Below are 27,247 nucleotides of genomic sequence, written 5' to 3' on the forward strand. Positions count from 1 at the left end.
AGGACTGTCTTTGTCCAAGTGTAAATAGTTTAACTTTAAGAACAAAAGTTAAGTCAAATGAATGTTGCAGAGCATAGAAACATTTGTAATGAGATCTCGCTGCAGAGAAGGTTTGTGACTTGTATTGATAATGGAACAGGCTGTGTGAGAACTTTGCCTCGGGCAAAGTGTGATTCTGTTTTCTGTTCCATTGTTGGCACAAAATCAGCAGTTACCCCAGAGTTAAGTCTAAAATCAGTCTAAAGAGTGTTTGAATTCAGCATGAGATGTTTAAAAAGTCACCATTTTTAAGAGTGGGCCCCAAAATTTTCCAAGAGACAATGTGTCACTGAGGTTTCAAATGGCTACCCAGCATGGAGGTGCACTCAACTCACTTCTTATTACTCAGGAGTTATGACCAAGGTATCCCCACTGTTTGGCAGTACTTCATGCTATTTATTTGGTAATATTCTAATTCGTATAGAGGGATTTCCATTACCATCTTTGCAAGAATTAATAGATACACAGAAAGACTCAATTTCACATCCACAGAGGTATGCAGGCTCCCGAAGTCAGACTGTATTCCATAGTTTGCATTGTAGCCCATCCAGCATGCAAATTAGACTTCAGTTGTATAAATTCCTGAGAGTGAGACTACTTTATTCATTCTTTAAACAAGACCAAAAAAAATCACGAACTGTTTCATCTTCTTTTCCCACTATTTTCATTTTTGATGTTAAAAGGTTGACAGCTGCACACTAAGGAGATAGGCTTGCAGTGGAATTACGACAAGGTAGGTGAGTGAACATGCCAGCTCTTTTGAGGTAGCTGTGTCTGAGTATGCCTTTAACCCACAGCACCTCAAGGGAAAAGCAGCAGAGCTTATCGAGCTTCCACTGAGGCGTTACCTGACGTGCCTGTGCTTCAGCAAGGATGCTGAACCCTGTCTGTTATCACTAGCTGTTTAACTCAACATGAGATCATACCCTACTTTACCCTATAATAACTTCTTCATGACTGTGATGTTACTTTTTGATACAGGATTAATGGAGTGCAGCAAATACTCAGATATTGATTATAAGGACTCATTTTTCATTGTTAGTATCTCCTGTCTACTATTAAGCTACACAGCACAGTAAAGTCAGGAATTTAAAACAGTACCATGTCCAAAAAAACAGAATTCAGAACTCTTGCTTCTTGTGGCTTTGCATTAAACCACAGAGACTGTATGGAAAAAAAGCTAAAAGGTTTTGATTTGTTATTAAGACATGGGTTTTAACCACATCCTGTTTTATAATCCTTTAACCTGTGCATCAGAAGTTTCCAACAAACGTATTTTATTGCAACAACAGCCCATCAAAAGAATGGCTTTACATCACGCAACCAGTGTTTCCTGAACAACGGTACAAAGGTATATGAAGCTCCCAATAGTTTAGCTACTGACTTTCTCAAATTTGGTTAGGTTCCCCACACAGCAGCACAAGGGGTTGCTTTCTCTGGGGAATTTTATACTCATGATGCACAGTTCCAAAATAATACTGAAGCCTGGACTTAGATGAAAGACTCCAGAGTTCCTAGATTCTTCAAAAGGCTCATAAAATCTTTGAAGTTAATAGCACCTTCTGGTTTGTCTTCTGTATTCAGTGAAATGGAAGGTAGAGAAGGCATTTGGGTTTTTTATTTTGAAATGAGCCAGTGAAAAGGGCCTGCCATAAACAAAGCTTATGAATAAATGAATGCATCTGACAAAGAAGTTAATGATCACATGGACTGAGCCCAAATTCTTGATCAATGAATCATGTAGGCTGCTTTGTTTAGGCTTTGGCAAATCAATACTCCATTTTGTTAAACAAGTAAAATAGATTATTTTTTGTGGGGGTACTCTGGCTTAATTTTTAAATATAAAGTGTCAGACAAAGAAAATGTGCAAGGGTACTTGAGAGTATTGCTTGGAGCTTTTCAAATTCTTTTGCTTCTTTGTATTTATTGTCTTCTTACCAAGTGACAACACACAGCAGATGACCAGTTACAGCAAAGAAACAGTAAAATTTTGAAGACTATATTGTACCTACGGAGCTGTGGAAGAGCTCATGACTTTTCAGACTTATTAGTGTGGTATAATTATGTCACTACGTTAGATTGCTATTAAATGAAGTCGGATTGGTAAGCGGTAGGACCCTCTCCATTTCATTCTCTTCCTGGGCTTGTAACACCCAGCACATGAACAGATTTTCTGTTTTCCTTTATCATACCACAGTGAATTTTTATTTGATGCAGGTGATTACATTGTCCCTCAGTGACATGCCACACCTGTAGTACACACAGCAACTCCAGTATGTAGTCTGTTGGGTTTTTATGATAGAAAACACAAAGGTCAAGATTCCTGAAAGGATTTAGGCACATAATCATGCAGATAGACCCTGCTCAAGTGCTAAGAAATAAATTTAGCCTGGATGGTAGAAGGTTTCTATCCAGCAGCAATGTTATACCAATTCCACAGGAAGAAATTTATTTAACTAATGTGGGTTCCTGGCAGTAGAGTGGGTAAAACTGGTACCTAGTTTTCAAGAGAACTTGATTGCTTTTTGAAAATTACACCTGCAATGTCAGATGTATCAAAAGTATGATGAATACCAGTTTCTCTTCTGATTCTTGCCGCCACAGCATTTTCAAAATGGAGAGAGCAGACTAGGCAATTCAGTCCAGTTGAAAGGCAGTGGAATCCTACTCCCCAGTTTACATTCTGCTCAAGTAATTCTGTAGATAACACCAGACTCTATGTGCACTGCGAATGTCATCATAGTTCCCTAATTCTAGCCACAAAATGTTGGGTCAGATCTGGTACCATGAAACATGTGACTATTGCTGAGTTTGTGCCTGTCCTCTTGATACAGCAAGCTACTGAAATTCCTCGCTCTAGGGCTCAACGAGTGAAAATAACTCCAACTTGGGAAGAGAACAGAAAGTTTCTAACCTCATCAAGAAAATGACAGTGTCCTGCACTTGATATTGCCTGAACAAAATTCCTGAAACATTGCTCTGAGATAGATCTAAGTAGAGACAAAAATGCCAAATCTGATTACGCAGATCAAAGTGGTCTGCTTCTACAAAGCTCTGAGTAGTCACAACTCACATTGCCAAAATCTGATTTGTGGCCAAGTGGCATTTTTCATCATTGCAGCAATTTGTTTTGGGTACTTAACAATGAATTTAGGGGCCTAACTTTAAGTAGCCAACATTGAAAGCATTGGTTTTCTAAGAAAACCTACTGCTGCCTAGATTCTTAGAGTTATTTATTACCTTCAGCAGAATATCTTGTGAAAGAGAGTGTTCAGAATGAACTTCCAGCAGGAGAAACAACCAGTATTGAGATATGGATAAGAATTTACCCCTTCCCCTAGCCCTCTTGGCTACTGGCCTTTCATCAAGCTTATATATGCAAATACTGCCCTGTCAGAAAATGACACTGTGACTTCAATAAGAAAGCTGAACAAGAAACTGCTGTCTGAACTATGAATTAAGCATTCTGTATGGTCACTGCATTGAGTCAGTGAAAGAAAAGAAACCAATTGTTCTGCAAAAGATAAAATATTATCCCCTAAAATGGTTTATGTTCCCTTGGTTATTTGTAGCAAGTGATTGAAAGTCAGGTAGAGGACACAAGCTATTGAGCAGATCACTGGGGACTCTTCCAGGTTTGGTCTGTTAAAAATCTTCACAAGTATATCAGAAAAATTTGTACAGAATAGGACAAAATGGAGCAAAATAGAACAAATCCAAATCACAGATTATGCCTTACAAGAATGTGCAAGCTTGAAGATTGTTAAAGGAGCTAAAATCTGTCTGGTGGTTTGTTATTTTAAAGCCTGAGCTGGGTTATTGGATTGCTAACAATTACTCATTCACAGAAGAGAAAACAAAACAAGAAACTGCCAGGAAGTAAATAATAAGCTTATTCACAAAAGTACAGTATGTATTTTGCAAAGCTGTTGGCTTGATATTCTCAGGCTGAGAGCACCCAGAGGCAAACACTCTTTCCATTTAAACAGAAACTAAGGCCTTATAGCACTTCTTAAAATCAGGCATTTTTTCCTATTCCAACATTCTCCCTGACTGCAGATTCACACACTTCTGAAGGTCTTTTTTAAATCCAAGTAGAGCTCAGTATTAATAGTGGCACAGTTAGTTACTGTCCTTTTGTTTATCAACTTGGGATCAAACACTCTAATGCAAATCAATAGAATATTTCCCAATTGTGCCTCTGAAAGCAAGAACAAATACATACATCAGTTAAAAAGATTATGTTTCACAAGTGATTAGCATGATTCAGGTGATCCACTACTAAAATAAATTTATGCAGAATCAGTGTTTTTTAAAACAGCATTTCACTTTCTTTTGTCTACAAATATTTCCATTTTGGCCTATCTTTTATGCAGTGGTATCAAATCACAACCCTGCTTCAGAATGATCCAGGCCATTAGCATCACCTCCATAATTAGAAGATGCAATCTTATTCATTCACTACAGTATCGCTTACTGGACTCAAGCACAATGATGTGTTGTGGTAGATGACAGTTCAGAACACAAATTTCCCCATGCCTACTTCAGCGATTAGTATGCACAAAAACGTTTTGTGTGTGAGAACAAAATAACGTATCAGAGATTTCCATAATAAAACACTAAGTCATACAGAAAACAACAAAATTAAAGTTAAATCTACAGAAAAATTATGGATCTTAAGCAATAAAAAGCCTGAATTTTTTAACAGTTTGGATGGCAGAGTTGGAACGTCTCACATATTTTCATTTGTTTGATGTAAGCTTAATGTATTAGTGTGACTTGTTTTACTTATACGTGCATGCAGAAAATAGTATCCTGACATTAGTTTTACCTGATTTTAAAGTTGGTGGAAATGCTCTCCATTGCACAACTTTCAACACAAGGTTTTACCTGTCCATGACAAGGACTTCTATAGTCTACCACAATATAAATTATAATTTGTAATTATAACTTTCCCATCACATTAGAGAAAGGTAAAGAGGCAGCACTAGGTTTCATTGGATGTTTTACTAATAATTCTGAAAAGTGATTGGGAACCAAGAGCAGTCTAGATTTACGCTGCACTTCCAAAAATAGGGAGCAGCCATTCCTTCCGGTGCTGTCACTGCCAGTGCAGTGCTTACAATGCTGAGTCCTGAAGACCTTCATTTTACATTTATGCATTTAATGGACTTGTTCACATACAGATACAAAGACTGCCATGCACCACAGAATGCTCAGCAATCTGGTAGATAAAGCATTGTGCTGGGAACTGTGCGCTCAAGTCATTGAATGCAAAAAAATAAACTGGGATTAGTCTCTTATTTCTTAGGTAGTTGTATAAGGAAGTCACTGTGTGGACTGAACGCTAGAGGCAATAAAAAAGGGCACTGCGTGCTGTTGGGTAGGTCTAGAGAAAGATGACAACTCTAAGAGAAATAACAGTATACATAGTATTTTTTAAGGAAACAAAAATGGCTTTCAGATCCAATGTAAAGCTGCTTTGACTCAGTCAAGTAGTCTTTGTGACAATGTGGAGCAAGAGCTGGGGATGGCCATAGCAAGAGAGAGAGACACATGGAAATCTCCAGTTCAGAGAAAGCTTGAACTGTAATAGAAAGCAAGTTGGCTGCATCTATCCCCAAGACAGAGATTTCACTCATCATTGTTACAGAATGAAAAATTTAAGAAAGCCCCAAGAGAAGAATTTTCTTATTTTATTCAAACGAAGCTTCCATCTGAAGGCACATATGCCACCATATGGGATCCATTTTAGGCATTCATTAGGAGAAGAATAATTAGTCTAGCATCATACCAGGAAGAAAGGAAGAGGCCCAGAGGATAATTACTTTAGAAACAGAAATAAAAGACCTTGAAACTAAATTTGCTAGGGACAAGTCTATGAAAAAATGAAAAGTAAAAAAGACCTTCTTTATGGGAATTTTGAAGTCTGTTATCAAGGGGAAGAGGAAAAGGGGCATACCCACGACAGGATTATTTTTAGCTAGAGGAGAAGCTGGTACACTATTGTTTTAGTGATTACGGAAAACATGTAGTCTCATATTTCAGCTATTCACCACAAGCAAGAAGCCTCTTCTCTAGTACAAAAAAAAGATTAAACACTTCCATATTATACTAGGAAGAACTGCACCGTGTGTCCTCTCTTTGCAAATACACCATTATTAGTGCTGCTGGTCATAGGCTTCAAATACGGCTGTGACCCTTTAAAGGTTGTCAAAAGGGATTATTCCTTTGTAGAGCTTACTATGAGATGACCTGCAAGAAAAAGAAATATCTGTATTATGTAAATAAAGTGCAGACTGAGTAACATGAGAATAAAGAAGACTCAAAAATATGTCAGATTTAAGATTTTTCTACAAGTAATTAAACATCCTGAGATAGTGCTCTGTATACATCAATTTAATCCTAACCATGCATTTAGCCAAAATATCTCTCCTTCACCTTCTGGAAGGTAACAGATAGACAAATCATATTGAATAAAAGACATACATTGTGCAGCGCACCACAGTCTGGCTGCAAAGCCTTAGGCCCTAAGTAACTAACCTCTAATTAACTGCTGAGTTTGGAGTTTCTGTGCTACTCAAAAGGCCCACGGGAAGTGAACAGTGACAAGATTTGGCTCTTAGAAAAAGCACCAGTGACTCGATTCCTCCTCTTCATACCAGGAAACACCTGATATTCTGCAGCACTGAAATTGTAATGGGAAGGAAAGATTTGTATAGGGAAAATCCTTTGATTGAGACAGTGGTCAAAGGGACAGTTCTTTGATGTCTGGAACTCTTTGTAACAAAGAATAAAACGAGATCTCACATTGCTGTGTGCAAAACAGATGGTGTGGGTTATGACAGTGGTTCATTCATATTGGGAAAACTTGTTACAATGCATTATCTTTTAAAGATACAGGGAAAGCTATCTAGCATTTTGTGACTCACCTACAGAATAAACAAGATAATTACCTGGTTCACCTGCTACAGCAGGGAGATCGATTATAGAAGCTAATTAGAGACCTGTTTCAAGCAGATATGAACTCATGGGTTTTTGTTATGGGTTCTTCTCCTCTTAACACACCACAGAGAAAACCATAGAACAACAGTGATTAGCCTTATTTCATTTTTATTGCTTCTCCCATTCAGAGTAAAACCACAGAAAGTCAAAAGTGTAGCTAATTTACTTTAGCAAGCCAGCAAATGTAAGTTAATTTCCTTGCTTTACTACTTAGAAAGCTCTGCCAGAGCATTAATGTCAAAGGAAAACAAAGAAAAAATACATATCCATATGGAATATGAATGCAACTCATGGTAGCTTGACAAACACTGGCAGAGGAAACTGTCACATTTGCAAGGAGGTAACAGATATTGGTAGTGAGCATTTGAGCTCTTCGTTATTTGTACATGTCAGTAATGCAGCAGATAGATATACCAGGTTGTGATGTTTGTTGATTTTTACTTTTCTGGCACTGGAGAACACTTGCGTTTACTTTAAGTAGCAGTCTTCCTTACTGTTGTTCCCCAAAGCAGAACATCTATAGCTGTGTCCATGAATTTCTGATTGCTTGTATTTAAATATGTCGTATGTCTATGATCCGCAGTCATTTCCCAGCTCCATGTGATCTGTCATACTCCAGGAGGGATTACTTTAGAATCTGTTTAGTCTGAAAAATTTCACACTGCATCTCCACCCACATGTGGGGTGAAAAAACAAATTACTTTAGGAAGGCAGAAAGACTTTAATAATTAGTGCTTAATTCCCAAGTGACCTGCTGTCTAGTGCAAACTACAGTTCTGAGTAGGGCACTCAGGCTTCCAGCCCACTGAAATGAAAAAGGTATGACATATCTAAGCCACCAGACTTGGGCGTGAACTGGCACTGTCACTTGGAAATCCCAAGGAGTGAAAACATGGCCTGAACTGTACCCTGTGGAACACCTGCAGCGGAGCTATAAAAAGACCTTGGCATTTTAGCCACAAAATTGTAAACTAAAACCTGCGATCACCAGGAAGCAGCTAAATCCTTTAGGTTTTCATCCAGTCCTTTGCAAACTGACTGTTTTTGAAAATGTTTGCCTAAATATTGCAAATATCAAGTAACTAGGCTCACAGCTCACGTCTCAGCATGCTAGGAAGCACCAGTTGGGTACTTCGTCTCTCACGTGCAGCACCAAGGGAGGCATCATTCTAAGACCATGTCTGCTATATCGGGTTGTACATAAAACATGGAGCTTCCCCTGCTTCCCTTCCTCTTCTCCCACACACTTAGAGCGCCAAACTGCATCTTGGTGGCTCCTGTTGAAGCTCTTTGTAGGAAGTACTTACCCGAGCACTGAATCAGTGGCAAGAGCACAGCTAGTCACTGATGCTAATGAGCAGAGCACTAACCTGAGTAAGGGAGATGTTAGCTCACGTTTGCTTCCCCAGTTAATTTTTAAATGCTTTATAGCTTATGTGAATGTAATAAGGTAAATACAGTAAATGTAATGTAGTTTAAACAGTTTGGGCAGAGGAAGTCCTGCCCCAAAATGTGCTATACCTGATGTTTCAGGCACTCTCGTCGGTGATACCAAGTTAACCTACTCCCACTCTAATCCCAGTCCTAGAACCGCAGTCTCCAAAACAACAAATGTTCTAGGCTGGGTGGCAAAAACTGCTTCTCCTACTGATCAGCCAGCCTGCCTCTTTTGTGTCAGACCAATACACTGACGTTGCAGGTTCCTTCCAAGACTCACAGTCCAGTAAGGCCCACACAAGTGAGGTAAAACAGGCAGTACAAACTGTTAACAGGATTAAACAAGAGCAAAATACTCAGAAATTTAGCATTGTCAAAAATTAAATATCTTTGGATGTGCTTAGAAGCAGAATTGGATATCTGGAGAGTGTAATGAGTGGAGGGAGAGTCTGCATCTATACAGTTACATCCTTGCAGAGACAAGCCTGCTCTGCCCTCACTCAAAGGCTGCCAGATGTAATGTAGTCACACCAGTGCAGAGTTGAACCTGAGCCAGTAAGCCCTTTCTCAAGCCTGGTAGCTCACCTTGGCACTGTCTAACTGAAGCTACACAGGCTGTCTTGAATGAAGGCAGAGTAAGCTCGAATCTGTGTGCAGAGGATTGTGTACAAACATTTCAAGAATTTAAGTGCCTACAGAGTTAATCAGCAACCAGGAAAGACCTTTACACTCTCAAAGGTAGTTAAATATGGGACTTACCTGCCTGGCATGGTATTTTCCTGTACCTATGGCTATTGCACGTGCAGATGCTCAGCTGCCCATCAGTGGTATTAATGCTTCTGCAAAAGCTGGACAGTAACAGATACAAAATGTGTAGCTGCTTAATTGTCTCAGTGATAGAGTCATTTACACCATATGCTTTCTAGACCCATCTATTCCATGGAAACTAACACAACCCGCGTTAAAAAAGCAGTTAATCCTGACTGAGTGCCGAACTCCATGGCAAGGTTTAGCACTGATAATCCTAGGGGACAAGATGACATCCATCTCTGACCACAGAGCTGCAGCTCTGCCTGCCTGTCCTCTCATTACACACTAGGCTAGTGTAGAAAATGCGAAGTCTCCTGAACAGGCCTTCCCTGTGTATTATGAATCTATACGTTTTTTGGAACATGAATACCTATCTTGGAAGATTAAAACTGCGCTTTCAGGGAAGGAACCAGGTTTAGGGATGGGTAATGCTTAGAATATCTTAGCGTAGACCTACATTCATTATAGAAAATTACATTAAATATTTGACTAATGACTAAATACTTGCATTTATATTACCAGGTTGATGTAGTATAAGTCCCCTATAGTCATGGAAGGCTACACTAGATATCTAATTTGAAAAAGGTCACAATGCATCTTCTCCACATACTTCTTGATCACCTGTAGAAAGTTAGCACCTCTGATAGAAAGACTAAAAGTCACCGGAAACATGCTAAAAAATAAGAAGGGCATACACAATGCCTTAGGCTCTGTGAGGACAGTGTAGTTATCAAACTGAGGAGTAATGATTCTTTTCCCATTGAAGACAGCAATAGTAAAAAAATCTATCAGTAAATATTACACTTTAAGGCGGACCTGGCACCAAGATGAAACTGTGCTTGTATTTTATGGTCATTCACCTCTGCTCAAAAAGAAATGAGAGTTTTCTCTTCCCTTTTGACTTAGAGATACAGTGAAAGTGTTCACAAGAGCTAGCAAAAACAGGCTATCAGCTTACCATTGCAAGTTGCAAATCAAAACTCTTATTAAAACCAACGTCTCGGGGGGGAGGGCGAAGCCCCCAAAAAAGTCCCCTCCAATAACAATACAGGTTTAAAGGGGTGGGGGGAGGAATATGATTTTTAAGAGACCAGAGTTATAGTAATATGGTTTATGTAGTGGTTCTTTATCAATCAGATAAAGGCTGCTTTTTCACCTTAGCTCCTTAAATACCCTATCCAATAATTAATTTAACTGATATAGGACAGCTATATCATCCCTGAATAAAGTGATTTGTGTAGATCTAAAAGAAAATGCCTCAGCAGAAAGATGGGGTGATGATTATTTCAAAGCTCTCTTTTATTTTTCCCCTACTCTTAAGATTTGTGAAATTATTTATTTGACAATCTGAAAATAAAACTTGAGCTGTATTAGCATGTAGGCTGCTCAATAAAAGGGAAAAAGAGAGAGAGGATTAATAAATTACATGCTAGAAATGGGAAACAAGATTAGAGTTGACATTTTGGCAATGTGTTCTTCGTAGCAAAGGAAAAAAGTGAAACAATTAGTTGGAGGGGAAAGAGGGAGTCAATCAGTAGGAAAAATGAAATTTAGAAAAATGTGGGTAAGCCTGTGAAAAATAGAGGGGTTGATTAGAATAAAGGGTGCAATAAAAGCGGCTCCATGGCAAAGAGGGCCATCACTGCTATCAAAAGGTAAGAAACACTCAGTGAATCAGAGGGTTAGAAGGCAGGCTGGAGAATAACAGGCTGATAGCAGTGAGAATGCACAATAGAGAGGATGGCAAGAGAGGAACAGGGTGAAAACAATGTATGTTACTGGTGCTACAAACAGAAGAGGAGTGAGTTTCTCCAAGGCCTGTGTCTATGTCCCTCCTACTTCTTACCTCTCCTCTGAGAACGTGGATGAATGGTAAGCTATACACACTCATACAAGAAACAATAGTTCTGTGTGGATTCGCAGATTTAGGCAAGACTGGATTTTCAGCCAGTTTATTTGTTTTCATCGGTCAACATTGATAGATTGTATCCTACAGCAAATCTCAAACATGCATATCAGGTTGCTTCCTCCAAGCACATTACTATAGCAACAACACTTGAATCACTAATATTTGACATCACTGGGGCTGCTGGTTCTTTCTGTTTTCAACAGCAAGCCAAAAGAATGCTCCACTGTTGTTCTACCTTCTCTGCAAGGCCAGCGGACCTCTTTTCCTTCAACTTCCCCACACCATCATGAATGCTTGGCTCCCTAGAACCTATTAGCTTTCCATACCTCCACCCCCTCTGTCACTGTTAAGATCTCTCTTCTTTTTTCTCTCTCTCCCCCACTTTTTTTACCCTGATACTTGCAGTGGCTGTTTGAAACTCATTTCAAATGAAATGAGAACGTGGGCAGGACAAGCAGGGACTCCACATGCTGTAAATAACAAAGAGAAGTGATCGCTCTGGATTGGCAGGAGCCTGAGCAGCTCTTTCTCCTTTGATTAACCAGATCCTCCTTTCCTGGTATATTCGATAATGAGCAAAACGGATAGGGAGGGGGTAGAGTCCGCTGCCATGAGCTAATGAAGTGGATAGCTGTTTGCCTCTTCTCCATTTGCTGGCACTCTGCCATCAGCACTCAGTCTCATAAAAAAGCCAAAGCACCTGTTGCTTCTGAGTACAATTAGAGTGATGCCAGCATGCATAGATGGTTTCCTCTCATTCTGATAAACACGACATCTGCATGGAAATAGTTCTAATGTGCATCTCACTTGAAACACAACTCACATAAAGCAGCAAATTGGAGGGACCAGAACAAGACCATGGCTTTGACTGTGCATGAGCCTCATGAGGCTCTGAGGATTGTCCAAGCAAAGCCTGTCCTGAGGATGAACGCACTGGCAGTTTATGAAGCTGCCTCCCAACTGCTAGACCGAGATTATCATCTGAAACTGATACCTGTTGATAATTGTGTGTGCTTATGACAGGAAAGAATTCCCATATGCTACCATGAAAGTAAAGTTTGCATGCCAGGCATGCTGTGAACAAGCTTGGAATTAAGAGCAAAATAACCTCATAGCTATAAAAATCAAACTTTTTTGGGACAAGACAAGTATCACAGGAGTGACCATTTGGTCACTCTTCAGTAGCAGTTTTAGTCTCTGTCTTGGGCCTCCATCCTACCATCCAAGGGATCCTAAGGAAAAAAACACAAACAAACAAACAAACAAACAAACAAACAAACAAAAACCAAAAATCCCTTTGGGTTGACCCTATTAAAATTTAGAGGAATCATTCAATGCTACCTTAGTAAGACCTTTCACAAAATTACGAACATCGGCTTAGTCCAGGACACAGAATTAATCTTTAAATGAGTGATCACCTGTAAAGGTGAGCCCCACACAAGACAATAGCTCACCTTACTTCCTTTGCAAGTATCAGAAAAATATTGATTATGCTTTCTTGCAGTCTTCTACAAGATGCAGGGTACCACACGATGTCATCTGTATGCAGTAGTAATTAGCATCCCCTAAAATGCTCATGTTCTGACACCAATTACTCCAAAGCATCTAAGTCTAAGAAACAAGGTAGGTGTTTTTTTTCCTGTATTTGAATGTAGGATTTAACTAGTAACTGACTGTCATACCTTGCCAATGTAGACTTTTTGAATCATAATTCCTGTAGCTATGACTGCATTGAAAACTTACATCACTTTGTCAATGAAATTGAGAGTAGTTAATGCATAAAAGGTAAATGTTGATGTTTTAAGTCAGTAGGAATATTATATCGCTAAAATATTTATCAACCTTGAGAATTCAAAATGACTGCATGCTTTGCTCATGGACTTAATGGGACATCATTTCACCTAAATACAAAATGCAGATAGATGTATAGTATTTTATTTTTAATTTATCAGCAGCCTATTAACATAATTTAACTTTTCAATTCTATTTTATTTTTAATGATAGTTCTTTTCTGGATTGTTTCACAACCTACTTTTAAATAGGATGACAAATATAAATTTGCCTTTATTATCCTTTCTCACAAAGTGTTCTTTATTCCCTACTACTTTCCCACAGAAAATTTTTTAAATGAAGAGGTTTTGTTTCAGAATTTTTAATCTCCTGAACAGATTTATAACAAACATAAGTCTCTTTCACACAGTAACCTGATGTTTTTCTTAGCTGTGTTCGGAAAGCTTCACATAAGGCTAGAGGTTAAGGAGATCTCCGGTTTCCTAGGGGTCAACGTGTGGAACATGCAGATACATACCTACACCTTATATAATCTCATAAAACTCTTTGCAAATGTTGCTTATCCTCTCGGCCTGCTTGCTTTTTAAAGTTGTGGCAAAAAATACTAGAAGAACAACAGTACACAAGGAGAGATGTCAGCCAGTCCCTTACCAAATGCAAAATATGGTGCTTACTTAGAAGCTCTTGTTAGAGGATTTTAACTTCCAGATTGCTGAACTGCCATCAAAGACTCTGTTAACACACATACAAATTTACCATTTGTTAAAATTTTTTTCAAGAGAATCCTTCCTAGATTTTTTAATTCCTGTTGATCAAAGACCTTAAGGCAAAATTCAGCAGTCAGAGCTGATAAAACATTTCTTATGTAATGCAGAAGAAATCCAGCTTAATCTGGACATCACCACTTGAAACAAAACAAAAACATAGTTAACATTCATGATTTCAACCTACGTGACCGGACATTTAACCATGCACCAAACGCACTAATGGGCATTAGTTCAGTGACACTCAGCCTTGCATCAATAAGTTAATAAGTTTTCAAGATACCAGGCAAAATTTTTTCAGCATTTTTTTCTTTTACTGACTGTAAGAAATCTTATTACTTACTGTGATTCAGCCAAAAATGTACCTGATGCAGTGTTGCCTTCACACCTGGAATAAAGACACTGGTGCTATGTTCTGAAGATAGCAGAGTGTTGTACAAATCTTAAGGCATTACATGAGAACATTGTAAGATGCAAAGGAAAAGGTTTACATCTGAAATGTACACCAGCTCATGTCTAGCACTATGTGCATTATGGAGATACAACTAAAATACAGAATTAAAGGTAATGAAGGAAAAATTTGGCAGGAAGAACCAATGATTTGAAAGAAACGTTTGACCAAATGTTAATCATAACCAAACAGCATAGATGTGAAAGTACAGTTAGTGATCACAGTTCTCAGCCCATTTGATATAATTTCTGAAGAGGTAGGAACCACTCAAGTATGGCAGAGTATTATAAGTAGAATTTGCACACAGTGTAATAAAAAAGAAAAACTAAAAGAGAATCAATGAAATTTGGCAGAAAGCCAGATGTGATGAAGTTGCTAGGTCAAAAATAGCCCTATAATTTTCATTTTTTTAATCTGAAAAGTGGAAGAGCTCTAAATGAGGACATTGAACTGGAGCTTTAGAAAAGTCATGTAAGTGTTGGGTAAAAGGAAATGGGATAAAGAAATGAAGGAGGAAGATATAGAAGAAAAATTGCTTCTGGACATTAATGTTATGTCCTAGAGGGTAGTACATAGCATGAAATCCAGCAGCAAATACCATAATAAAATGTCTAACTGCAAAAAGTAATCTAAGGTTAAGGAGCGAAAAAAGTCACAAACGCAGCAGTACATAGGAGTAAATGAAGTTAAAAGACTGTAGCAATGATAAAAGGGATAGGCTGAAATTGTATATGAGATTGTTTTTATAATATGCATAAAAAAAGACAAAAGGTTTGTAAGGGCTGCAAGGAGTTCTATAGTGGGGAAAAGAGATATAGAACATAAAATATTTTTTGCCAGGGAATGACACCAAAAGAAAATAAAACCATATAAAAAAAATGCCAGATAGGTATCAAAGGGAATCAGTTTCATATAAAAGAGGATCAAGAAATAACAGTACCTGAAGATTGACACAGCTTTAGAGTGAGCTGAGAGCTGTCCCAGAATTCCAAATAAAATGACAGTCGGTCAGGTAAGCCTCTCAGAGACATGCACAGATGAAACTGCTTTAGGAAATAATTATAAGGAACCCGATATCTATATTCTAAGAGAGAGTCTGGTGAAATTCACTCCTGCATGGAGGATCTTTGCAAGTCCCTTGCAGTATTTAAGATTTCAAGATTAACAATTAGAGTTCCCAAACTCTCATAATAGGACTCAGAACAACTGCTAAATGAGATGAACAGTGAGGAGATAAAATTTGCAGACAACACGATGTCTAAGGATGTACAAGACGAGAAGACAATTTCAGGAGGGTGATTATGCAAAGCTGAGTGAAGGCACATCACACAAGGCAAAGTTCTATGACACAGTATTGGAAAGAATTATTTAAGCATCTGTTAATCATTGCTAAGTTCTAAATGAACTTCTTGCAATAAAGGGGAAAAAGAATTTCATGAATTCTTGGACTCTTCAATGGAACCTTAGCAAACATGAGAGAGAAGAGCGATTCTACATCTCTCCAAATCGCTGCATATTAAGAGAGACCAAAGAGCTGTAAAGGCGTGTAGTCAGGAGTGTGCATGTATTTGTGATTATTGCCAGTCTTTCTTACAAAATTATTTTGCTATGAGACTAATATGACATGGTCAGATCAATTTTTTATCCAGTTGCCTGCTGGAAAGCACAGAAATAGGGAAGAGGAGAACATGACAGAGAAAAAAACAAAAATCTGGGCAGATAAGCCATCTCACTGGTTTCTTATCGTTCTTTCCCTAAATGTTACAAATAGCCTTCAGAGTTCCTACAATGTGAGGGACTAAATCATAAGAAGCATAAAAAGCAGTGAGGACACAGTGAGTCAAGACAACTGCAAGAATGCTCCACCGTGAAACCAGATCTGTAATTACACAACAGACCTTCCAATTAAATCTCAAAACCAATTAGAAAGCAGGGTACTTGGAAGCCAACAAATCCGACATGGGAACACTGGTCATCAGCGGAGAGTACTGAAAACATGAGTATCCAGACGCAGCTTGGGTATAAACACCTGTGCCCTCAGAGTTGCCCGAGCAGGGCCCTCGAAGACAAAACAAAGTTCTGCGTTGAACACAGTACTGCACACAAACAGCGCCTGTTGTTGTGGCTAATAAAAAAAGAAGAGCAAACTTTAGATGTCCTTAATAACAAAATGGTTGTATTTTGAAAAGGAAGAATTAACGGTGAAAAATCTCTATATGCTTATTACAGTGATGGCTCCTTGGCTTGTGTCCATGCTATATAAGCACTTTTCTTCACCTTCTGTGGTGTGTGAGGGCATGGGAGGGTATTATGACAGCCGTATGAAACTCTTGCATCTGATATTTAATTTACAGTACAACAGAATGCTTTGGAAAACAAAATGAAGTCTTTGCTTCTCTAAATAACCCTCCCTCCCCCACTGCAGTCATTGTCTTTGTAATATTTTATGATTTGTCATATAACACTCTGGGATATTGTCCTACAGAGGATGTGATTATAAATATATTGCTGAAATGAAATACCTGTATGGCGTTTCTTACTCACAGTACAGCTTAAGCAATGGCAGACTAGGCTATATGCAAATCTTAATATTTTGAGTTTTTCAATTTTTGTAATAAAGAGCAAAAAAAGAAGCAAAGAAGAAAACAAGCTTCACATTGATTTAGGACTTCAGGGAGAAGAATAAAGCTATACCATCTATTTTACAAATGCAAATATGCTTATAACATTGATCTCAACAGTGTAAATCAATAATACCCAGAGCTTCCCTGTCCCCCACAGATTGTCTGCAAATAATAAATGGTGGTTACAAAAGTATAATCAGGGTGAAATATTATCAAATCTCATATTCTACACATTCTGCAACTCAAAAAAAGAAGCAGATCTTGGAACTTAGAGTTTTGATTTTTAATGAGTGCACTATTTTTTCTAGTGAAGCACAACCAATTAAATTGAGCATCCAGTCTTTTGCTGAAGGAACAGGCTGCAGCTCCCAAATGATTACAATTCTCTCTTTTGCCGTTATAGGAAAATCTTTTTATCCTGTCACCAAGCTCAGAGCACTCAGAAGGTATAAAGCAGCTGACAGCTAACATTAGTAGTATTCAATATAATCAGATTGGGTTGTGTATCTGACACAAGGAGACACTAAGGGACACAAGGAAACACTAGAACATATTTTGAAATTGCATCTTTTATTGGGGGACAAAAAGCAGTGTTTCACAGCTTTTTCAGGACTTTGGTCCACATCAAAATTAGCCTTTTAGAAGTGTTTCCAGATTGTTAACTCTGTTTTTTGGGGGGTTTTTTTGGGTTTGGTTTTTTGTGTGTGTGTGTGTATGTTTTTTTATTTTTAAACCAGGTTTCAAAGGGTTCAATTCTTGCCTTTGTATGAGCAGTGCATCTGGGGACACACCCTCCTCCTTGGCTGTGCATTAGTATTTGATTGGGAATATGAAGTAGAGCAGCTTCAATACAGAGAAACCAGAAGAACTTCTGCTAAGGTGAGCATAAGGGATGGAAGATGACAGAGTCAAATCTATAGAAGCAGAGCAGAGATTTTTCTCCTATGTCATTTGAATACTTTAACCTCTATAGTGTTAGATATAAGCCCTACTGGGGGGAAAAAAAAAAAGCCTTCTATTCCTCCTCCTGATATATTTTGCCTGAGACCTAAGCTGGTAGGAAAGATCTGAGCTTTGGCTTTCATTTCACAAAGACTGGCTTGTCTGTGAATACCAAGATGTATCAACCATCTCCTGCCTAGTAAGCATTTTAAAAATCTAAGGTCCCTAGAGAACATCACCACTAGAAACTTTGACACATTGGATGTTAGGTGCTTCCAGACTTAGGCTTTAGGTAAGAATTTTGAGTATCTAAAGTTTGGACTTTGGTGAATTTAGCCTTGACTGATTTGTCCAGATTATTACAGAAAGGCTAGAACAGAACAGAGACTTTGAACCCACATCCATCCAAGCTCCAGCTTCTTTTTCCCACTATCAATTTGAATTTACCACCCAGTTCAATTTAATTTTTACCAGAATTTGCCAGTTAAAGCAACTTTAAAAATACCAGACACTGTTTTTAGAGAAGAAAGTAGCACTTGGTCCCCTTCCTCTACCCCACTTTCCTCAGATTAAGGAGAGAAAGAAAGATGAGTGTTACATTTTTCCTTTTTGGTGTTTAAGGAACTCTGTGTCTGGCTTCAGCAATGGCACAGTAATATTTGCAGATAATTAATATTATGGGTAAGATGTTAGCCGTCAGGCCGCTGCAGACAACCTGAGAGATAGTCATGCTTTAGGAAGTGATAGACTGATAGTATAAAGATTGCTGTAAGTAAAATAACTCTTAGTGAGAAGCATAGATTAGTTAGTTAATGTGTTTATACCAGACCCAAGCAGTAAGTCTTGGTGCCTGCTTACTTATAGGCAATAATACTGACAGCAATGAACATTTCTCCCTTGTTAAATCCTTAGTTTCAGTCTCTGCCATTTAAAATCACAGCAGTTTGAAATCTTTCTTCTGCTACAGTAAATGGAGGTATGGAAAAGCTATTGCTAGTGCTAATAAACAAGACAAGCAATTTTACCACTTGGTTAGCAGCATTTGAACAGTATAATACAGGTTCCTTGTTATTTGCTTTATAGTTAGGCCACAAACAAGCTTCATGTTAAAAGGTATACTTTTTTCCAGAATGACAACTAGCCAGGTTTTTTTTCTGACTTCTGAAACCACCCAGAAAGATACAAAGTTTTGGAAGACATAAGCCTGATGACAGACTCCATCAACAACTCAGGAAACAGATGTCACGGTGTTTGTTTAGGCTTTCTGAACTGGTCTGGAATTTATTTTTCTGACTATAGTTTAAGAGCTTCTTTTCTATGTTCATGTGTTTATTTTTGTTCAAAAGTTTCACAATTTTTCCTAGAGAAAAAAAAAATAAAACAAGACAACAAAAACACACCTAAAATGCTTGTCTGGTTGTTTTTCTGAGTCCAGAGGTGACCTCAGCTTTGTGCTGCTCTTCTTATGTGCATCTATTGTAAAAGTTTGCGAGTTGCTCACACCTTTTAATGAAGCTGTCCTCACAGTAATCCCATGGGTAGGTAAATGCTATTATATCCATTTTACAGACAGAGAGCTGAAGCACATAGGGACTAAGTGATTTGTCGAAGTTCAGACACAGTGTATAGCAGAACAGGGACTTGAAATCGCCTTTCAAATTACAGGGCTTGAACTTCTGCCCGAGGTATTGCACAGTCCTTTCTCTTACTTGGCCATCCCTGTTGCCCCCCTTCCACAGCCACCTGCCCGCCACCACAGACTCCACTCCATCATGTAGTCCATCTCATTTCCTTCTGGGCGTGAGGCCAACTAAATCATTTAAATCACCTGGGACTTCACAGAAAGCTTAATCTAAGAAGGCACGTTATGCATACATCTATTCCTGACATACCAGCCTGCGAGACACTCAGCCTCTTAGAGGGCCCATGGAAAGTGGAGTAGAAAGAAAAAAATGAAATTCCAGAAATGGATTTCGGAAGAAGTGTAACAAAGATGTTTTTCCATTCTCTTTGGACTCTTCACAGAGCTAAACAATGTATTCCTGGGAATATGGTGGACATTTTCAGCTGCACCTCCTGCAGCCGGGAGACCTGATTCACTATGCAAGCTGGAGAAATTTTCTTCAGTGTAAAGACACTTACTAATGTTCTACACTTGGGTAAATATCAAGAAATATAATACACTATAATTAATATAGTATAAAAATTTATTATAAATAATATATATTCTATAGCATTATAGAAATACGGATACTAAAATATAAACAGAACAGGATCTCAGCCTTTAAGGTTATGGGTATGGCTTGCAATTAGTCTACCTCTGAGGAAAATGATAGCTTTTTTTTTTTTTTAAAGCATGACTTAATTGTAAGCTGGCTCTATGTAATTCTTTATCAAACTAGGTCCTTGTTTCATAAGCACAGTGAAAACTTCTTCTGTGTTTCATATGGAGAGCCAATAATTGGCCTTATTTAGTTTAGATGAAATAAATAATTTCACAGCCGCTTCTCATCTAATAAGGTTGGCTACAGCCTGTCTTTTTTCTCCTCAGCTTGTATATTTTTGTTTGGAGTGAACATAAAAGCGTATTTTCTTGCCTGCTGAGTGTTCATTAAAACCACTTCCAAATCTTTGCAGCCATTAGAGTCCTCACTACGTTCTGATCTTACTGGCATATTGATTTAACTGTAAAAACATTCCATTCTTCACATAATAATAGTAAAGATATTAACTGAAAGTTATGAAGGACAGCTCTTCATCTAAAGGCCTAGACTACTTGCAAAGGTTTCAAAAAAGGAAAAAATAACCAACCAAAACCCAGAAGGTCTCTGAAGAAGTAAGAGTAAACCAAGTAACACCAATCAAACACCAAGTAAACAGTTCTGCACTTGTTGCTGAAATGCAGTTACAGTTGTGCAGTCAGACTATGAAATGGTAGGCTGCAAAGGAATTACAGGAAAAATTTAGTTGAGCCAGCTCTGTTCCCTGGCTGGAATCCACACAGGATACCCAGTTGTGCAAAACTTGCCAGTGGCAAAAACCAGGACAGAGAGGAGGAAATCATCACCTACAGCTCCAAGTTCTGGACTGTCCCCTCCAAGAAATTCACCAAATTCAATGCCTTCATCGACAGCTGTCTTCTGACACTGGAGTGAGAGGCACATGGTGGGAAGAAGCCACGGTATTTGTCTCCATCTAAGGCCCTGAAGCTGACCTTTTCACCACTGTACTTAGACCACTGCCCACGAGCTTATATGGATAATGTGTTCCTCTCTATGCTTAACTTAGCCTTAAAAAGACTGCATTGAGTTTTGAGACTGGTTTTCCTAGTCTGGCACTTGTAAGCAACTATGTAAATCTCATCCTCTCTCCTAGAAGTCTGTTTCAAATGGAGTATTACCTGCTTGGGAATTTCTTACCTGTTCCTTATTGTGGTATGCAACTCCTCCCTGAGTTAGGGAAAAAAATTATAACAACAGCCCCAGATAACAGCATTGATAATGAGTATAATTAACTGTAGACAAATGCAGAACTCCAGAGCTCTAATGTCACCAGAGAGGCACTATTAGAAGCAGGTAAGAAAAATATGTAACTAAACATAAACAGAATTTCCAAGTTTCCACTGAAGCCTATAAAATAATTCCTTTGTGAAATTATAATTCAATATTCTTTTGGGTTAGCAGTCAGCAAAATTACTGATCAGCTTTTCAGTACACAGACTGTTCGAAAATGTCTTCCTCTGGTTAGGTGACACATTGCACATAATATAGTAGATAACACAGCTGTATTAAAAGCCTACTTAAGCTCTTCATTACACCAGAATTCTGTAAATAAGTTTGCTTTTTAATTACCAAAGATTTTGTATGCATAAAAGCCTGAAATTATATACAGACAGAGCAACGATGGTCTGCAACAGCAACAGGGAACACAGATATTAGATCACGTTATATTAAAATTCCAATTTTCAGATGGTGTTATAATGGCATTCAGCCAGCACACTGACAAAAGTACACAACTGATTATAACTACCTAATAGGGAAATACCGAGGACAGGAATGTACAGACAGCCTATTTATCTGTCTATCTGTCCTAGAGACTGCTGTACTACTAATTGCAGTTAGTTGCTGTAGCCATGCTGCTCAAAGGATATAAGCATGATAAAGTCATAGGAAAAAAGTAATAGTTTATTATTGGAAGTAATCAGATAAGCTAATAAAAGTTCTCTCTCCCTACCTCACTTCTGCTCTGATTGGGTACTGCTGATTACTTCTCAGAGAAAGGGATAAGAACAATTATGATAAAATTACAGAAGTCATAATTTTACTGTCAGATAGAAATATTGCAGTGCACACCACTATAATAAATGTTAAGCTGTTGTCAAGAAAGAACTAGATAAATGATACCATCCATTCTCCACATCTTACTGAACATACAGAGCTGTAACTATTATTCTATTAGGTCTGTCTAGGCTGACAAATTGTATGCTAATGGATAAAATCTTAATCACAGAAATAAGGGCATGAAAATCATTCAGTTAGCTAAGATGCTTCATAATTATCAGTTACTCTTTCATTTGTCCTAACCTATATTGGGAGTTCAGTCACACACCTCTTCATTCCCTGAAAACTCAACAGACTTTTTGTAATTCCTCTGTAAAATTTCCCTTTTAACTTGTTTACTGTTGATGCCTCTCTAAAGAGTTTTGTGTTACTGTACATTAAGGCCATCCTATAAAAACACAATTTATTTTACTACATTATAAAAGAATGCCAGTTATCCTGACACATCTGTGTTATCGGCATGGTCCCATGGGAAATACTCATGCAATAGAAGGGAATATGTTACAATTTGTTCAGAAACATTTTTACAATCACCAGGTGAGCAAGTAATTGCTCACATGAAAATGGTTATCTCAGTGCATTATCTCAAAGATGGAGATTGCTGTGTGTGCACAGAATATCAGTAACTGCTGTTGAATTTCTTTGGCAAATCTAGCTAGATAACTAGCTAAATGAAGTAAGTAATGGAAATGGGAGTGTTCATATTTGATGTAAGATGGTAAGATTTCACCAGAAAATGACATTGTGAGCAGCTAATTCTGAGATATTTAGGTCAATTACCTAATGTTGACCATGACTTTGTACACAGGGGAGGCAGAAGAGATTTATGCTTAACCTTGTCTCAGCTGGACTCTGCTAGAGCCTGACTACACCAACTGCAGAATCAGGACTACTCAAATCCAACACGATTTCTCAAGGTTGTACTCTAAATTACCGTAATCTTCTGATGAAGACTGGGAGAGATTGAGAGAAGCCAAGCATCCCTTAATGAGGGAAGGCAACTGTACAGGAACTTGGAGAGGAGGTTTTCCTGTTGAAAGCAAGGTATCATTCATGATTCTGGAAAAAGTGGATAGTGTAATACAGGCAAATACTTTTTAGACTGTGAGGAGCTTTCTCTACCCCCTGCTGATCTGCCTGGGAGGGTTTTGCTCTCTCAGACTCACTCTCTGAACTAAACAGTCTTCTTGTGGCTCCCAGCTATGAAGCAGGAGAAGGACTTAACTTACTCCTTTCTTATATGTTAACATAACATGCTTACAGGCTACTAGCACTTGGCTTCAGGAGGTAGCATGCTCTGCTTAAGGTTTTACTGCATGAACTCATGTACATGGAGGATCACAGCTTTATCTGTAGGACTGACTTACTTTTCCTGGCAAAAAAAAAAAAAAATCTAATATTAAACTAAAATTAAAAAATTCAAACAAAAATGGCTTTTTGCTAAAACATTTTGGAAAAAAAAAAAGTTTATGTTCTTTTTTCTCCCGAGCAAACTACAGAAGCTATTTTGAAAAATAATTTCAAAAATAAAAATGCAACAGCTCAGACATCCCCCTGAAAAAGATGATCTGCAGGAAAACGTCAGTTATCTCTAGGTCGAATCAAAGGAGTTTAGTTTACTCTTTCTCCCCCACATACATATCCAGTGCTCTCCAAAACAACTTCCAAAATTATCTTCTGGCCGCACAATATTTTTAATGGCTTTTGTTGTTGTTGTTGTTGGTTGGTTGATTTTATTTCTTGTTTTAGGCAATTTTCAAGAAATCTTAAGCTTTCCTCCCTTTTCCCAGGTATAATTATTCTGCATACACTTGTGATATATCTAGAACTACATTTCTATGGTCCTCTGTTTCTAACTATATGTTGTTCACAACTGGTGATCAGCCTAAGGTTTGTAATGCTATAAATAAAAGTTGAGAAACAAAGAACATCCCTATTGTTATGATGTGCTGAGCAAACAAAATGCATTCTTTTGTATTCTGTAAATGGACTATTATCTTGTCCTTCAATACTCAGATGGTTTCCCTTAGTAAAAAAATTTAATAGATAATTTTACAGCTGAATAACATTTGACCTTGGAACTGCTCATTGAAATCAATGAGGCAAGTTGGTTTTTATGCAGCATCTATGCACTAAAAAGGCACTTTAGGCAATTCCAAACATGAGATAGCATCGCAATAGGAAACACTGGTTTCTTGAAACATGAAAGAGCCTGTACGCTCTAAAAGGCTTGTAGTTACTTCTGTGTAAACTTCTAAATAAGTATTATACATTTTATCATAGCGGGAATCATATAAAAACCTTCCATGATCGCTGCACTAATAAGGACATGTAGTGATCCTAAGAGTTTCATCACAGCAGAGCATTTCTAGCAGTTTTGATATTTTTTTAATTGAAAAATCTCTCCAAGGACTATCAGCATAGCTTCTTTTGAAGTCAACAACTACTGCTAAATGGACTTGTTTTTATAAAAGCATAGCTGAAGCCTACTATGATAGGCTAACTTTATTAATCTTAAATCTCAAAATTTAGAGCTTAGAAATCCAAATCCAGACCACACAATTGATGTGTGGTCTGGAAGCACATCTTTTAAATATCATGTTTTCATCTGTAGGTTGATTTTCTCTGTCACTTGAAGCCATTCTTCACCAAAAAGCAAAATTGCTGATACAATTATTGAACTTGTATTAATTCTGATTGTTATTATTCATGGAATAATACAAAAAAAACTCCACCACCATAGATTAAGAATTTCTGGATGCTCTAATCTGCAGAGCAAATCTGGTCTGGTCTGAATGAATGTCTCATGAAGGTATAGAAGAGAGTGTGAAACCTACATGTTGGTTTGAAATGAACATGTAAATTCCTATCTGGGGAAAAAACCAAATAACTAGTCCTAGTCAACTGTTTGCCCTTCTTTGCAGACACGTTCAAGTATAATGAACCCCAGCAATGTCTTCTTTTCCTTATTTTTCCCTTTCCTCAGACATTTACAGATCCACCACCCCCACCCCCGATCCATGGCAGGCTTCTCACGTTTGAATTTATTATGTGTAGTGCAACCACAACCGTATAATTATCGTCAGTTCTGACATGAATAACAGTCCAGATAATAGTTACTGATAGTTCATAGCAATATGCTCAAAGACAGAAGAAAATTGGAATGATCAGGGCTAAAAAGCCAGATGCCCCTTCGTCATCACATAAAAAAGGCAATGCAGAACACCCATGAATTTTACTTACACTAACAAAAGGACTGGAAAGCAAAGATCTCAGCATTTTTCAAAAACCTGTAATAATATGTAAAAATGTTTTCCCCCAGAGAAAACAAACATACACTTGATCCCTGCTACCTGAGGTCTGTTGAAAGGTCAGTAAAGGCTGCTATTTCAGTTTTAAAATACAAAGTTCCGTAACATGGAACAATTACCCCCTACATGATATAAATTACAAATTCATTTTTGCTGATTATTATACACTGAATTCATTTTAGAGAACAACTCACTAGAGCATAAGTGTCAATTTCATTATTATTTTTTTAAACTAGGATTCAATTTTGCATTTCTATCATATTAAAAAAATAATTTTCTATGTAACTCAGTGGGATATTCATATGTGGTCAGAAACTAATGAGGTATGGGAAATAGATACACTATCATAAAAGGAAAATTACTAAATGAGAAAGAAAGATTTTTAAAGGATCTCTTACAGTAAAAAGAACAATTTCATCACGAAATGGGACTGCTTCTTCGCTACATCTCTGTTTTTTGCCATCCCGAGTGACTCGTTCATTTATGTAGCTATTTTGGAACATTCTCCTGCTTTTACTGATTGAAAGAATCCCGTTCATTAAACATCTTTGTAAAGTAGTGTTAAAAAGAAAGCTAAAGTAAAGAAGTTTATAAAGACCATTTTAAAAATAAAACTGTGCTCATTTTCTTTTGGCAATTCTGTTTCGACTATAGTAAGAAAATGGTTCACTAAACCACAAACAAAATAAGGGGCCCACACACTCCCTCATTATTTTTAGTAAACTGGGTAATATCATTCTCATCTTGCAGCTTGAGTGCCGATTTCATTTGGTGCACTTTATCTAAAGTGGCTGGTCAGTGCTTTCACACAGCTGCTTGCCATATCCCAGTTCTTAATGAAATCTGTGTTTGACTTAGATTTGCCTGCTTTCAAACTTCATTTTGCCACTTACACAAAGATCAAATGGTTTGATCAAATGATTCAAATGTGCAGGTATTCAAGGTTAACACATGCCCTGCTGGAATGACACTATGTGATGTCAGCCTGGACACGGATGTAAGGTGTGACCCTCCAACGAACTGGCAACAGTTGCTGGAAAAGTGCTGTTACGGGTGAATTAAAAATTCTCTTTAATTAAGAGCTACATGTTCAGAGAAAGTTAGTGAAAGATGTCTCTAAGCAGAGTAAGAAAAATACATATTCATATTCTGATAAGGCAATCAAGATGTTGATGTTAATATTAGAGCAATAACTTTAATTGTATTTCAGCAAACGAATGGCAATTAGAAAACAAATTATCTCAGAGAAGCATGTCTGCTGCACAGCTTAGCCCCGAAGGCAAGCCAAAAGCTAAACCTTTTTCTTGAATTTTAATGCAGAAGATAAATAGACACACCTCTGGAATTACTCTAAATAGAAATACCATAAACGGTTTAAAGTTACTCTGAGACACAAATGTAAAAATTGCCTTTCCTCTTGAAGTGGATTCTTTGCTGCCATAGCAAATATTAGCATGCGAGACTAAAATATTACTCTGTGCTTTAAAGATGGGGAAAATGTAACAGATGTCGGCCGTGCTAATTAAAGAGCATATGTGTATAGTAAATTATTTCCATTAGGGTAAGATTTAGTGCATAAATGCAATATTAATGATTCAAGGTGAATTTTCGTACTACTTACACAGTGACCAACCACAACTACAGCCACGTTATTTTCTGACAGAAATAAACACTCCCCTGCTTTGTATCTGATCGTATTGTCTCTAACAGAACAGCTGGTAAGGTTGCTTGAGTCCTCTCTCACCTGGAACGACAATGGTCAGCGCATGACTTGCTGTGCCACAGGGTACCAACAATGGATTTTCACCAATGCAATTGAGAGCT

This window comes from Phalacrocorax carbo, chromosome 8, assembly GCF_963921805.1.
Source record: "Phalacrocorax carbo chromosome 8, bPhaCar2.1, whole genome shotgun sequence".
Lineage (NCBI taxonomy): Eukaryota > Metazoa > Chordata > Aves > Suliformes > Phalacrocoracidae > Phalacrocorax > Phalacrocorax carbo.